The sequence below is a fragment of the Phragmites australis genome, chromosome 17 (assembly GCF_958298935.1).
Source record: "Phragmites australis chromosome 17, lpPhrAust1.1, whole genome shotgun sequence".
Taxonomy (NCBI): Eukaryota; Viridiplantae; Streptophyta; class Magnoliopsida; order Poales; family Poaceae; genus Phragmites; species Phragmites australis.
The window spans coordinates 18369933-18385935 of record NC_084937.1 but is presented as its reverse complement, the minus strand read 5'-3'; positions in this window follow the sequence as shown (position 1 = coordinate 18385935).

The window sequence follows — 16003 nt, the reverse complement described above, 5'->3', positions numbered from 1 at the left end:
CATCCAGTTCAACAATGCCAAAGTTCATAATGTATGAACATCTAATAGTAGCATATACGTTAACTTTGATGTATCTTATGGGAACTCCCTGAATACTAAATGCTATCCTTTTTTCTGAATTTCCGTAGTTTTAGGAGTGTATCATTGGTACAAATAAATGTTTATTAAAATGTAAATACTTTATTTGAATTCTTAATGTATCAGTTTTTGTGTGTTGTTTAAGAGTTTCCCTATTTTCTATTTAAAATGAATCCTATGATTACACATTTATCTGATACATAGCGAGATTCCGTAGCCATATGTGGTTATCCGAGCCGACGCTATCTGAGAAAACACTATCTGCGTTTGTTATCAACTCGGACGGGGCAAGAATTATCCGGCCGGCTCATTCCTATTGCCAGCTTATGAATTCTTTCGTTAGGATAATGAGACTAGTAATTTTGTATTGTTAGATTCTATGACAACTTGTTGTTAGTATCTCAACGCAGAATATACATCTTGTTTTAAAATTATATCGAGCAGGATTCAGCAATGACTAACATCCAAATGAATCTTCTGGTTCACCAATGTTGATTAAACTACTGTATAGCAAATAAAAAGAGAAAAAAATCTTTTGCTTTTTTTATGAAGGCCAGAAAAGAAGCACAGCAGAAATTGTGCTCTCCAGACCCATTGATCCACTGTAATAGAAGTGCAAGATGGTCTTTTCTTTTTTCTTTTCTCTACAAGGCCAGTAACATAATTAATGTTGATCTAATCTTTGAGGCAAATATCTAAAATTAGACAACATATACGAGCGTATTTACTGAAATAGATAATATATAGTCGTATTTACTAATTTAGCATCCATATTTGGCACACGGTGTACCAAAAATTTATTTTCGATACACCGTGTATCAAAAAGGGATTTTCGGCACACCGTGTGCAAAATACGGCGCTTTTGCACGTATTCGGAATACCGTGTACCGAAAATGGACTGTATTCGGAAACATGGTGTGCCGAATATAGGCAACAATGCCGTATTCGGCACACGGTGTGCTGAAAATCACTTTTTTGGTACACCGTCGCGTCTGATTTTGCTTTGGCTGTCACGTCACGTCGCGTCTGCTTTATTCTTTCGGCCAGGTTACCTGCTTTCGGCATGTTTGCTGCGGAAAGCAAACCAAAGCTGCTGCACTTGCATAATGGTTCACTTGCAAACCAAAGCTTTTGCTATCAGGCATGCATGCTGGCTCACTTGCATGCTGCCTATAAAATGGCTCGAGCAACAGCCGAGCAGAAGCACAGCAGCAGCACAGCGAGGAGGAGTAGTGCAAGGAGAGAAGGAGTAGTAGCATTCGGCGTTTAGCAGCAGCGGAGCAGCGAGGAGGAGCAGCAGCGCGAGGAGAGAATTGCCTTCCGTAATAGTAAGTACTTAGATTATGTATATAATTAATATTTAGATTAGTAAATATAATTAGTAAGTAGATTGTTTATTCCGTTCAAATACATTGGTTAAATGGTATTAAGTTGATAAATTAGAGTACGTAAAGTATTTGCATAATTTTATTAATGAATTTGATTAGTCGGTGTAATGAATTTGATAAATTAGAGTACATAATTAGAGTATTTACGTAATGTAATCAAAGCTATTAGAGTTGTATGATTAATCAGATTAATTAGTTTAATTGAATTAATATGATTAATTAGCTTACTAACTTAGAGCACTCCAGCAGACTAGCTAAATTTGACTCCACATATGCATGTGGACAGGTGGTAGAGGAATGTACAATATGTGTGCTTGTGTGGTAATCGTAATTATGATCTCGTAACAGAAACTACCACGGTGTAACTATAATTATGATCCTGTCATATGCATGATAACCGGAGTTACGATCCCGCCACAGGCATCATAGCTGGAGTTACGAACCCACCATAAAAGCAGTTACGATCCCATAGGCATGATAACCGGAGTTACGATCCTACCACAGGCATGAATTTATGAAAGAAAAGAGAAAAAAATGGAGCTTTGAAGCAAATGCTAGCTGGTTTCTCGCTCGTCTCTCTACAGGATCGCGAGCTGGATAGCTTTTCTGCTGAAGATGCACTTATGTTAAGTAGAGTAACATGAGGTGCCGAATATGACACTGTAGACCAAATTAACAGAACTAATTTGATTGATTAGCTTTATCACTTATTTTAATGTATGGGGTGTAATTAGTTGTTTATCGTACATACATCTAAGTAGTTATTTTTTTACATTTATGTTTGTTTAGCAGAGACGCTATGATTGTCTATGTTTATTATGGAGAACATCCCGTTGTTTTGCATGGGAGGCTTGTATCAGTTCAGAACTGTCAGCACATAGAGAGTACGGTTGAGCTACCTATTGATCTAGATTACCTAAAATCACATGTTATGAGTCTTTTGCGTGTGAACCAGCAGTCCTATAATGTTGTCCTAGAGGGTCTGCAGCCACGACTTGTGCCAAACAGCTCGATCATTGTCCATATGTTGTTTGATTTGAGAAGGAACAACGCATGGGCTTTGTACTCATGCAAGGCATTGGAGAAGAACTTTGAAATGGGGGTGTATGTAAATATAATATCACGACTAGTGCACGGTGAAGCGGTGACTAGCGTGGAAGGATTATGCCATCATGTGATGCATGATGAGGAGGGAGGTCATGTCGGGGAGGGCAGTTCCGGTACAGAGGGACCTGGAGTGGATCCTACTGAGGTAGATGCAGGATGCATAGATGATAAAGCCGGTGGTAGCGGGGATGAAGAAGCTGCTGACAACGATGACCCAGTGTCGGCGATCCAGTAATTTCATGGTGATGGGCTGCTTAGATTGTACCATCGTTGAGTATAACACCTTATCTAACTGGGGATACTAGAATAGTGACATCCAGGTGAGACAACGGTTTTGGAACAGGGAGGAGGTTGTCGGTGAATCAGGAACCGGGGGTCCCCGAATCCCGAGGCTAGGCCAGCAATCCGCCACATGGCGCCATCCCGCGGAGTCTCCTCCGCGAGGTAAAAAAGATTAAGTCCCGGGAGAGGGCGCTCGGGGCCACAATCGGTGGTCCCCGAGTACCCAAGTTCCCCGATGATCCACGAAGTCTAAGTGCCGGGAAGAAAGTGCTCGGGAAGGTATACGGTGGCTCTCGAGCACCCGAGTCCCCCGACGGTCAGGAAAGCTAAGGACCGGGAGAAACGTGCCCGGGGCCGCGAGCGGTGGCCCCCTGGGCACCCAAGTATCCCGAGGACCCACTGAAGGAAGTTCCGCGAGAGAGTGCTCGGGGCTGCGTGTAGCAGCCCCCGAGCACTCGGTCCCCCGAGGATACGTACAAGCGTGCCCAGGGGGGTGCTCGGGGAGGTGAACAGTACCCCCGAGCACTCAGTTCCCCGAGGACCAAGAAAGGGTACTCTCGGGAGGGAGTGCTCGGGGAGGTGAACAGTTACCCTCGAGCACTCGGTTCCCCGACGACTCAGAGAGCCCCCTGACAGTGGCCCCCGAGGGGCCCACTGATGAGGTGTCAGCCAGTCAAATGCCCAAGGCCGCATTTAAAGAGCGCGCATGGTCTGTCAGCTCCAACTACTCCCGCCACGCTCAGTGTCAGTTCCTGCCACATTCTGGCAGAAGGGCGTGGGGTCATTGAATGCACGGGTCCCATCCCGTGCCATCCGGCCCGTCTCAGGATAACGTCGTAAGGGCTAAGGCATTCCGTCTGCCGCGCTGCTGTGGCAGGAGAACAAGACAGGGCGGGCACGCCTGGCCGCTCTGCGGCTGCCCGGTGGGCCCTCTCCACAGCGCCCGTTGCCAGTGCATTTATGGTGACGGATGACCGGGCGTGGGACGTATTTTTCACCTCCGGTCACTTCGCACAGAGGCTATGATGACGCCCTTTCCATTTATGGTGTCTCAGAACTCGTGCCCCCCCTCCCGTTCGGGGCACGCTACTGCCGGCGGGTATTTAAAGCCGCCGGTAGCACAGACAAAAGGAGAGCTCTCGGGCAAAAGAAGTTTTTTCTCTGAAGAAGTCTTTTTCTAAATTACTCTTTGTGAAGCATTGAAACCTCTGAGCAAGCTCGGCAAGTTAGACGATCCTTGAGAAGTTTTGGAAGTAGCGAAGAGAAGAGCAGACCGAAGAATAAGGAGCCCTAGGCTCTAAGATAGATAGACATTCTTGTAACCAGCAACATCCTTGAGGGATATTCTCAAGGTATTTATAGTATCCATACAGGAGTAGGGTATTACGCCTCCGTGCGGTCCGAACCTATCTAAACACCAGCCCATTTACTCCGTTCCGTATTAGATCATTCCACCCCACCAGCCATCGCATTCATACCCACTTATTCCTCCGGTGAATATATTCAGGATCATCCCCCCGACCGAATCTCTGAAAAAGGGTCCCTCAGAATCCCTGCGACAGGAGTTAACCCTCCAACAGAGGTCATCCACTTTATTAACAACTATGCTGTAATCACAAGAAGGAATCACAAGTGCTTCCAGTCTAACCCTACAGAGTATGAGGATAGGTGTATCAAGCACCCGAATTGTCCTTACTTCGTACAAGCACATAAGCCAAAATACGAGAACTATTTTGTACTGAGTAGACACACATCACATACATGCAGTGAAGAGGTAGTTAGGAATCTAAGCCACGCCGTTGATGTGAGGTTCATAGCCCAACTCCTCATCACCCTTGTTGGCACGAACATATGTTTGCCACCAAAATCCATTATGAAGGAGGTGCAGACTAAGACGGGTATGCTGATCAATTACCACACCGTGTGGCGAGCGAAGTAGAAGGCGTTGAAGATGTTGTTTGGAAGTTTCGAAGAGTCTTACAACTATGCCCCGAGGCTGCTGCAGAAGATTACCATGACGAATCCAGGGACTCAGTGGACCATGGCGGATGAGCCGATCAAGTTGGAGGATGGGTCATACAGCAACACTGACCGATACCTCATTAGATTTTTCTGGTCCTTTGCACAATGCATTGAAGCTTTCAGACATTGCAAGCCGGTTGTTTATTAGCGGCAAGTATCATGGTAATCTTATGACAGCGATGACAGCTGATGCAAATAATCAGATCATTCCTCTCGCGTTTGCAATGGTTGAGAGTGAGAACAATGATAGTTAGTTGTGGTTCCTCACCTTGGTGAGGACACATGTTGTTGGCAATAGGAAACGAGTTTGTATCATCTCAAACCGTAACAAGGGCCTTTTACATGCGTTGGACGCGCTGCATGACAGAACAAACTACTCCATTGCATGGCCTGATGTGGAGAGAAGGTGGTACATGCGACACTTGGATTCGAACTTGTACTCAAGGTACCACAACAAGGGTATTGTAAAGAGGTTCAAAGGGTTGTGTCTTCAGAACTAGCAGACGAAGTTCAACGAGATACGACGAGAGTTAAATGAGATCACTCACAAGATGATGGCAAAGCAGGAAGCACAGGAGGACCATATACGGACGCAAATGGTGGGGGGCCAAACCATCATTAGTCGTTCACGTGCTACGTTTAGCCAGTGGATAGCAGAAAAGCCGGTGGAGCGTTGGGCCCTAATCTATGACACTCACGGTGCCAGGTTAGAACATATCGTTTCAATGATCGTATTTTACTCTTGGTTATGCAAATATCCCATATAAAATTGTTGTCTCTCATGTTAGGTATAGGATCATGACAAGGAACATAGCGGAGGCGTTCAACAATATCCTAAAGGGTGTACGTGACCTCCCGTTGTGTGCCATCATTGAGCTCACATTCTATAGAACAGCTGAATCTTTCAAGACTGTGGTATAGCTGCAATGGAGTGCAGCACGCATTTTGCACCTAAGGTGGAGGAAATCATATCAAGAAGGAGGAATAAGGCATACTTTCATCAGACTAGGATCTACGATCGGGCCAACAATGAATTCGAGGTCATGTGTTACCGCCGGTACACTTCAGGGTATAGCGCAGGGGACACCGTGCAACAATGTCAAATTGGTCCTCACGAGGTGAAGTGCACATGCAATAAGCCAAAACTGCACCATATCCCATGCTCCCATGTCTTCGTCGCTTGCAAGGACATGGGCGACAACGACGGATCACAATACGTATCACCCTACTTCACGATCGATGTATTGAGGTGCACATGGCTTTCAAAGATGCGTTCCTTGAACATCAGAAGCAGCTACAAAGCGATCGGGGGCCTAAGTGGGTACCTTATCCCCGAGAACGACGCATAGATCTTGGAAGGCCTAGAGCCACGAGGCTGCAAGGTGACATGGATGCAGCAGATGCTGTTGATGGCCTATGTAAGTGCAAAATATGCAAATAATCTGGTCATGATAGGAGGACTTATCCGACCTGACGGTAAACTATCAGGCTATGATCGAACTGTATTGTATTAGAGTTGTTGCATTTTAGTTTGTTTTATGAAGTTAATCGCAGACATGGTTTGTATTGTAAATAGTTATTCACCTATTAGTTGTTGTACCTATTTTGTAATAGCTGTTGTCTTACATTATTTTTTTATTGAACCATGAGGGTTGAAATCATTGGCATGGCTCATGTTCATCTTCCTGAGCTTTTTCAGCTATGGTATGATGAGAACCACAAGGGAAGGATGATTTTCACAGGGCAACAGATACAATGATAATACGCGATTTTCAATTACCCCGATAACTTGGTACTTACTCAATAAATGTATTGATACCTTTGCAGTTGGTTCCGTTGCGTTCCAGGAGTGTGCGCAAGATTAAGGAGTTAGACACTCGATTCTACGAGCCACTCGCACGAGCAAGACTACTAACGTTCGCTCTCATGATGGCCGGAGCTCCCATAGAGGGCGATGGCAGGACTCCCCTCCCGCCGATTGAGGTGTCACTGCTCACAGGTCTCATCGATCGCTGACGTCCTGAGACACACATGTTCCACTTTCCTTTTGGAGAGATGTTCGTAACTTTGCGGGACGTGGCCATGCTGATCGGGCTGTCGATCAGGGGCACCCCATTAGTACTTTCGCGATCAGCAAAGGAGCAGTGGAAGAGTTATATTCAGGCCGGGTAGTTATTTGTTATGTAATGCACTTCATATGTTCTAGTGTTATTCATGCTTCATTGAGTCTCTTCATCTTGTAGGTTTGGTGTGTAATATGACATGAAGGATGTTGGTCTCTCCATGTCATGGATTCATGGGCTGCTATAGTTCGATCATGCCCACCGGATGCGGACGAGGCTACAATTATATAGCATTACGAGATGTACTTGTACATCATGCTGGGAGACATCATTTTCTGCAACACGACAGGCGATTATTTACTTTCTCATATTGTATGGTTAGCGGGTCAGCTCACGTTACATCCTTACGAGCCGGCATTTTACAGTTAGGGATCTGCTGTGTTGGCTGCTACGTACAAATGATTGTGTGCCGCAACCCAACTGTCAAAAAAGACGGGCTCTCTTTTAGGCTGCCTACACCTTTTACAGCTATGGAGCTCGGAGCACCTCCCGATTTGTCGACCGTGGGTGAGCAAGAACTACTATCCAGTCCCCATCTCTGATAGCGTTGCAAATGACATGAGGCCTACGATAGGGTATCGATGGATTCATGCCAGGCTGAGATGGACTCACCAGCAAGACCATGGTAACTACTCCCAGGTGATCAATGAACTGGACGTTCGTAGCGCCGATCTCGTGGAGTGAGATCCATGGCGTATGGAACAAGTGGCCAAAATTATGACTGGAAGCCTCATCGCATCCTCTTGTTTGTGTGACTTAGACTTATGGATGACCAAATGCTTCTTGTTGTACATAAATAATGTGGAAGTATATTCTCCTGAGCGTGTACAGAGGCAGTTCGATCACCGATAGTTGGTGCCAGTACCTCCCTCACGAGACGCTGGTCGGGCGAGTAAGTGTGTTATTGTACGTACCATTATTACGTTAGGTGATCTATGTTACGAAATTGTAACTGTTTATGTCACGTATAGGAGGAGCGCACAGGGGAAGCAGGCATGCAGGACTGATGTGTGATTAATGCGAAGCACATAAACAGGTGGACGGAGTCAGTTGCAGTGGATGTCGTCATTCCTACGGGACAGTACGACGATGGGACGTACTGGGAGTACCTTTTGTGGTACCGTTCCCGCACATGTGCCACCTTACTCAGTGGACTAGTACCACCGACCCCCAGACTCTTCCCCGAGGATCGTGCCTGTCTTATTCATCTGGTGGTAAGTGATGTTATACTTCTAACGATTTTCATTAGTTATCATGTGGCACGTTCTTGTGCTGAAGCCGAGGAGTTCATAGAGGCTCCTGATCCCGAGCAGTGTACACTGGGTTCACAACCCCTTCAGTGAACATAACCTCCTCAGACTACGATGATACCTCCACCAGTAGTATCAACTCATCACAAGGACATCATTGACTGCACGCAGCAGACGCCAACCTGGAGCGGTACACAAGATTTTGACTAGGCTACTGCATTACAGGCGGGCAGCTTCACCAAGCTCCTAAGCGGCCAGTACCCCTAATATCTCAATGCACTTGGGGGTTCACAGTGATACCAGCATGGTAAGACTTCGGAAAATCGAACTCCATCGGAGCACGTACTACCGGCGTCCACACTTCCGCATGAGGATCCTACATCATGGTACATGCAGGGCCGAGTTAGCGATTCTGGATACACGTTCGATGAAGGTGCAACAGGACACGGCGATGATGATGACGAGCAAGGGCACAAGTGGCAGGGGCCAGTGCATGCCGCTAGGATGAGGGCCACACCCGCGAGACGCTTACACTCCTGGAGATTGTGTGCAGTGTCATCATCGTTGACGAGCCAATGCAGTTGTTCGGTGCACTTGCAATTGTTAATGACACATGTGTTATTCACTATATTGTGTAGTCATCTGTACTATGTCTTATACACTGTAGTGTTAAAGTAATTACATTTAATTTACATAATATTTGTCAAATAATTAGGACACATAACTTCATTAATGAGTTACTTATTAAGCATATGCGTATATTAATTATGATATTTAATACTTATTTAATGTTTATTAAATAATCAGGGATTCATGCTTTAGTGCAAAGCAAGAACGTTGTAGTCAAAGATCAATACATATATGGTGGTATATTCTAGTACAAGCTATCCATGGACACCTACAATGATCGATATAGTACTAAATATCTTCTTGCAAGTTGTGCGTAGAGGGAAAAATGATCCCTTCAAGGAGAACAACCTAATCCAAGTTGTGTCCAAATTGCATGCAAGACTGTCCTATTCTGCTTTGACGGCTCCACTCCTACATATAACAACCAACGACCTCACGGCCCTCTTGCACGAGCGCTGCTAAATATACCTCAGGGTGTGCAAACTAGCCAATCATCCTTCTGTGCTAAGTTTCTCTATGAGGCAAAGAAGGATGGCGATGTTGCATGCATCCCACATACAGGTTCATTATTTTCTATTTGGTCACCCTGCTTATCTTATTATCATTGATTCGAATGCTCATCTTCTACGTCAGGCGTTCCCAGAAGACCCAGAGTTGAACAACAAAGAAATCCCACATTTCTTGGTGATGCATATGCTTTTCGATGGGGTGTGATGCCTGGTTCACGTAGAAGACGACGGAGATCAGCGAACCTAAGGGGTACAAGGGCGCCCTCTACTATTCTACTTGAAAATAACGAGACCGATGAGGACGATGATTTCATGCCATAAATGCCTCGACGTTCTAGCAGCCATACAGGAGAAGGTTCAACGAACACTACAAGAGGACGTTCACACACCACATCGACATGCTGTCCAACCAACAACGAAATAGGACGTGCTCCTACCGTGATAGCTCAAGATCACGACGACGACGAAGATTTCATGCCACTTCGACCCTTCCTCCGAGGCCTCCATCTCTAGAGGACACTGATGACTGTGAAGATGATGGTGGATTTGCTTGTACCCGTCCTCACAACTTCCAACCACCACCTTGGAGACGATAACCATCTTACCCTGATAGTCTTGACTGGCACAACTGTCATTCCTTCGCTAATTTACGTCATCACTTTCTATCGTCATCTTGAGATGATCAATGATACAAGGGTGAATGTTGTGCATGTTCAAACATACCTAAGTGTTAAGGCTGCCCACCGCCTTAGAGACTACATGCATGGTGAATTACGAATTTTGAAATGTACAGTTAAATTAGCAAATAATTTCAAATTTTGTTGAAAGTTGGTAATTATATGAAATGACAACACACCGGCAAATAATTTTAAATTTTGTTGAAATTTGCCAATTACATGAAATACCAACACACCAGCATCAAATGACAGTTAAATTAGCAAATAATTTCAAGTTTGGTTGAAAGTTGCCAATTACATGAAATAACACCATGCTGGTATCAAATGACAGAATCAAACCACAATCGGCCACGAACATATTTGGTAATTACATGAAATAACAACACACGCAAAAGAAAGCAACAATTTTATCAAGAAAAAGCGTTTTTCGGCACACTATGTGCCGAATACGGCACTGTTGCCCGTATTCGGCACAGTCCATTTTTGGCACATGGTATGCCGAATACGGGCAACAATGCCGTATTCGGCACACGGTGTGCCGAAAATCACTTTTTCGGTACACGGTGTACAAAAAGAATTTTCAGTACACCGTATACCGAATATAGATGCTAAATTAACATATAACTATATATTATCTATTTTGATAAATATGCTTATGTATGTTGTCTAATTTTAGATTTTCGCAAATCTTTGAAAGCTAGATGTCGCTGTTAAGTGCCAGATGGTCTTTTGCCTTTTTTTTTTTCTAGTTATAGTGTCCAACTAGACAACCATCTTTGTTAGTTCAGGATAAGCTAAACATAGGTCTCGCATATCCCATATGAAAGTGAAAGATTTGTGCAAGGCACCGAAAAGGTCACCAATCACCAGGTCTGGCGATTGCTAATTGCTGCAAGTAGTATAAATATATTGTATGTTATACTTATTATTGCAGAGACAAGACGTTGTATTTTATTATTAAAAATATATGTATTGCATGTTTGCATGAGCTATTAGTGATAAATCGCTAATAATAGGAGGATATATTATTAGTAATATAAGAGGAGGAGATATTTGTTCCTAATAATCTTATCTTCCCTTCTCGTAGAGAACAAGGAAAACAAGTTAACTTCTTTTGAAAGAAATAAAAATGTTGATTACCAGTAGCTGGAATCCGTGACGCAAAGCTTCGAAAACTTTTCTATTAAAAAATAATAAAGAAAAAGAAGTCGATGTCAATTAGTATAGGCAAACAAATAATTGACAAACCGCCTCATCTTGTAATTTACTTCCCTTTTTTTCTCTTGACAACCCATCCTATCCTTCAACTAAAAATCAGATAAAACAACAACTTACTCCGTGCCCAAGTCTGCGCATACACTTTGAAAATGAAATTAATTCTAAAAAATTGGGGTGACATCGATCTAATCCATGGCCAAGTCCACGCAAAAATTTAAAAATAATAAGAATATTATATATAATAAGCAAGGAGATTAATAGCTAAAGCACCTGCAAGCCCCAAGCTTCTAAATTTTTCAAATAATATTATTTTCTTGAAAAATTGCAAATATAATACCAAAATCCAATATTTTTCAGCATGCAGAATGCCTACTAGGTACATGTTGGTACTCAGGTGCTGACATCCTATGTGGTAGTAGGTCCAGGGGATTGTCGGTACTCCGTGTGCTGATGGGTCATATGTCCCACAGATGATATTTAAAGAAAAATTCATAATTTTTTATGATCTCTAATAGATATTATCTTTATATGAAAATTATGTTCCTAGACAAGATCTACAACTTTGTAATTGAATTTTTTTTCATTTGAATCATTTTATATACCAAAAAGTAGTTACAAAATTTTAGATTAAAAAATTAGATCTGAAACTTCTAACCAATTTTTGGTATCTAAACGAATTTGAATGAAAAAGTGTTCAACTATAAAGTTGTAGGTCTCAACGATAGATACAATTTTTATATAAAGATCATTTTCATCCGAAATCATATAAAAAAATTATTAATTTTTTAATATTATCTGTGGGACACAAGACTGTTGGCGAGCCTACTATCATGTAGGATGTTGGTACATGAAGGGCTGACAGGTCCCTAGTCAGCACTCTGCGTGCCCACAAATACTTATTTTTCCAAATATTGGATTTTAGCTATTATTTTTATAATTTTTTAATAAAATAGTATTATTTAAAAAAACCTCTAAGCTTCTGGCCTGAAATTTTTCTCCGAATATTGAAATAATAAAGATTAAAGTGCACAAAGGTCCTTAAACTTTTTTTATATCATCTAGATCCCTAGACTATCAAAATACAGAACTAGGTCTTAAACTCTTTAAGACCTCTTTTAAATTGCGGGATTTTTTTCTTGAATCCTGCGTTTTTCTTGTGAAATTAAACTAATTCCTGTAAAAAAAATTATTATTCCTATAAAATTCTTGTGTTCTAAAGAAACGCTAAGTGTACCACTGGATCCAAATCTCCCTGATTAGCAAGTCTCTACCTACGTGACACACCAGCGTGGAGCCTGACATGTGCGTAACTAAGTAGCGACTCATGTCTCTCCTTTCTCAGTTTCTTCTGTCTCCTCTTTCTCATTTCCTTTCATATTCTCCCTCCACACTAAAGATCTTGGAGCACCGCTGCCCGAGGTCTTTGATGCCGACACCCTACTGGATCTCTAGCCGCCGTCGCTAATGGATTCTACTGCTCTAGATCCTTGGCATAAGGGGTAATGGTTGGTCGACGGGACACTCGCACAGTGCCGCCTTCACCGGTGGCAGGAGGACTGGAGCGACGGCCGAAGGTGGAGAAGGCAGAGGCTACACCAAAACTTACTAGTTCTGCCAAAAATATATTTTGCTATGTTATCTCAATCACTGGTTCTGCCAAAAAAAAAAATGCTAGTTCCGTCGCTATCGCTCCAAAACGAGAAGAAAGAAAGAGTTGGTACTGTTTTAAAATCACGACATTTAGAATTTTTTATCTCTGCTTGATTGGTTGGCTATGCTGCGTCTATTCGTACTACGGTGTAAATAGAGGTGCAAAAGAAAAAAATTACATATAGAGGTAATTAAATAGTAGCATATCATATAGATTTATTGTCTAAAATTATTTTGCAAAAAAACAGATAGTACAGTAAGAATTAATAAAAATACTAATTTTAAAATTTTGTTTGAATCATTGTAGTGATCAAATAAAGTGGTGCATGCACACATTTTTTGGTTAACGGTCAACTGATGTATGCCATTGTTGTTGATGTTTCTCTCTGGTAAACTATTGGGTACATAACTGGATTTCAACGCTGGAGGAAGAAAACAGAAATAGATAGATCACATGAAGGATCAAGAAACTGAAATCCACCTATCTCATACGCATCAAGGATCATTTAGCACGGGCAACAAATTCAGATCACACAACAATAGAACGCTGCGTGAGTGGTTTGGAGCTCTGGGCAACTCCATTAAGGGAGAATTTTCTTGACGCAATAACTCAGGGTTTGCAACCAACAAACAGGCAGTAGTTAAGTCCAAATACCCATATGAGTTGATCATTGTATGATTGTAGACCGTTTAATACTTACAGTTGTTGCTGAAGTTAAACAGGTCAAACCTCATCAGAACCTGATCTAACTATTTGAAATTGCATCTAGCCCTTATATGTGATTTTGGTAATTAATGATAATACCTATGAACTAATAACATTGTTGAGAATTGTTAGTAAGTTGTTCTATAGATGATGCATAGAGAAGAAATATGTACAAGCTCTAGGTAAATGGGGAAATTGAAAATGCATCAAGATGAATGAGCTCTTAGTGATGCTTATAAGGTATAAAAGTTGTCAATTGAGTTTTATGGACTAACTCATGTGCTTTGTGCTTGAGATTGAGTAGAGATTAGAATCCATAAGAAGGTATGAGTTAAGTTGAGATATTTTATATGCCAAGAGTGAAGAACAAGATTGAACTCCATATATGATAAAGTGAATTTATTGAAGATGTCAACTACAAAGTGGTTTTCTTTGCAAGATGATGAAGAGCAAGCAAGACTCAGCTATGATTGACCATCTGGTGGTGAAGGGCAAGCAAATGTCTTGGCGTCGAAGGATCAAGGCGGTGATGAAGAGCGAGTGAAGGCTTTGCGCCTATACCGTGTGAGGTCATGTGAAACTACTAGTGATTCACATTAATCACATGAAAAATCAAGAAGAGATGGAGTAACGATGATATAAAATTTAGCAACCCTCTAAGTTTGAAGGAAAGAAACAATACTTAAAAGTATTCATAGGCTCAGTGTAATTCAAACGTATTTTATCATTGAAATTGAGTATAGGTATGCCGCATTATTAAGAGTGATGCAACATGAGCTATTTATCGTGTCTCAGTGCTCAAGAGTTTTCTAACCAACCCAAAGTGAGAGTTAGCTTAAGGAGCCCGGTGCGGAAAGTATGGAAGTGCCTAAATCTGGTTTCGGAGTGTTCCTAGTTTGATCCAATATGTTTGAGGTTATGAATTTAATTTTGATGTGTTGCCCTCTGAATAATCTTTTCATAGAGTCCAAAATCGTTGAAATAGGATTTCGGGATCAAAAGTTATCGTCGTTTTTTAGAGTACCAGTTGTGCTAAACTCGTATACTCCAGGTTAACCCGGATACTCCGAGTTGTCTGGAGTCTCCGGGTGAGATTCCGAGCCGAGTGGTCTGTTATGGCCTAAGTGTTTCACTCGGATACTCCGAGTTGACCCGGAGACTTTGGGTTCCGGACCCTCCGAGTTGTACTATGGCCAGGTCTCTCAGTTACGCGTTCTAGTGCCAACCCGGAGACTCCGGGTTGACCTGAATACTTCGGATCAGTAGAAAAAGGTGTGTAATCGCTAGTTTTTGGGGGTAGGGTATATATACCCTCTCACCCCCATTCTTTGTTGCTGCTGTTTGGGCATGAAAGAAAAACATTTTAGAGCCAAAAGAACTCTTCCCCATTTCAATTTAGTGTGTGATTTGAGAAGAAAAGTGAGTTGGATTGAGAGATTAAAAGATTGAGTACAAGTGAGATGAACTCTATTCTTGAGCACTTGAGTTCATCAGCGAGAAGTTCGTGAAGTGTTTGTTACTCTTGGAGCTTAGAGCTTCTAAACGGCTAGGCATTGCCGGTGAGCACCCAAGGTTATAATGTACCGCGAGAAGTTTATAAAGGCTTTGATTTTGCCTCCGAAAGGGAAGAAATCAAGAGTGAAAACCCAAGATCAAGTGTGATTGAGCTTGGCGAGGAAAAGGGTTGAGAGACCCGGCTCAAGTATAACCGAACCTCTTAATGGAGACGTAGGAACCTCTAGAGGAGGTGTTCAAACTTTAGAAAACAAATCGCGTGTCTCCTCTTTTATTTTCATGTTCTTGTGTTCTTGCTTAATATTTGTACATTTTGCTCGATCTACTTATTCATGTGCATTTAATTGTAGATTCTCTGTAGATTTACTTAGAATCATCACTTGGAACACATTACTTCACTTGATTTAAGCTAGAACCCTTTATACGCTATTTAATTTTAATTTCGAGTTCATTCTCTGTTAAACTCGGAGGTTCTGGATTTAACTTGGAAACTCCTGATGCTATACTATCAGCTCTAAACCCGAAGTATCCGGGTAAACTCGGAGTCTCCAGTGAACAGTATTTTCAAGATTTTTTAATAATATTTGTTTTGTATATCTTTTACTACATTTGAGTAATCTTTGTCACCTCAGGATTGTAACTTCCATACCTATTTTGGGTGATTGTGCACTAGTTGAGTCTAGCATATTTAGAATTTTCACTTGTAAAAATCTGTTAGTTTATTTTTACTGCAAGTTTAGACCAACGATAAAAGGAAATAATTTTTTGTAAAAACGTATATTCACCCCCCTCTAGGCAATATCATTGTCCTTTCACTATCAACAGGCAAGCCAAGCATCTTCAGGACT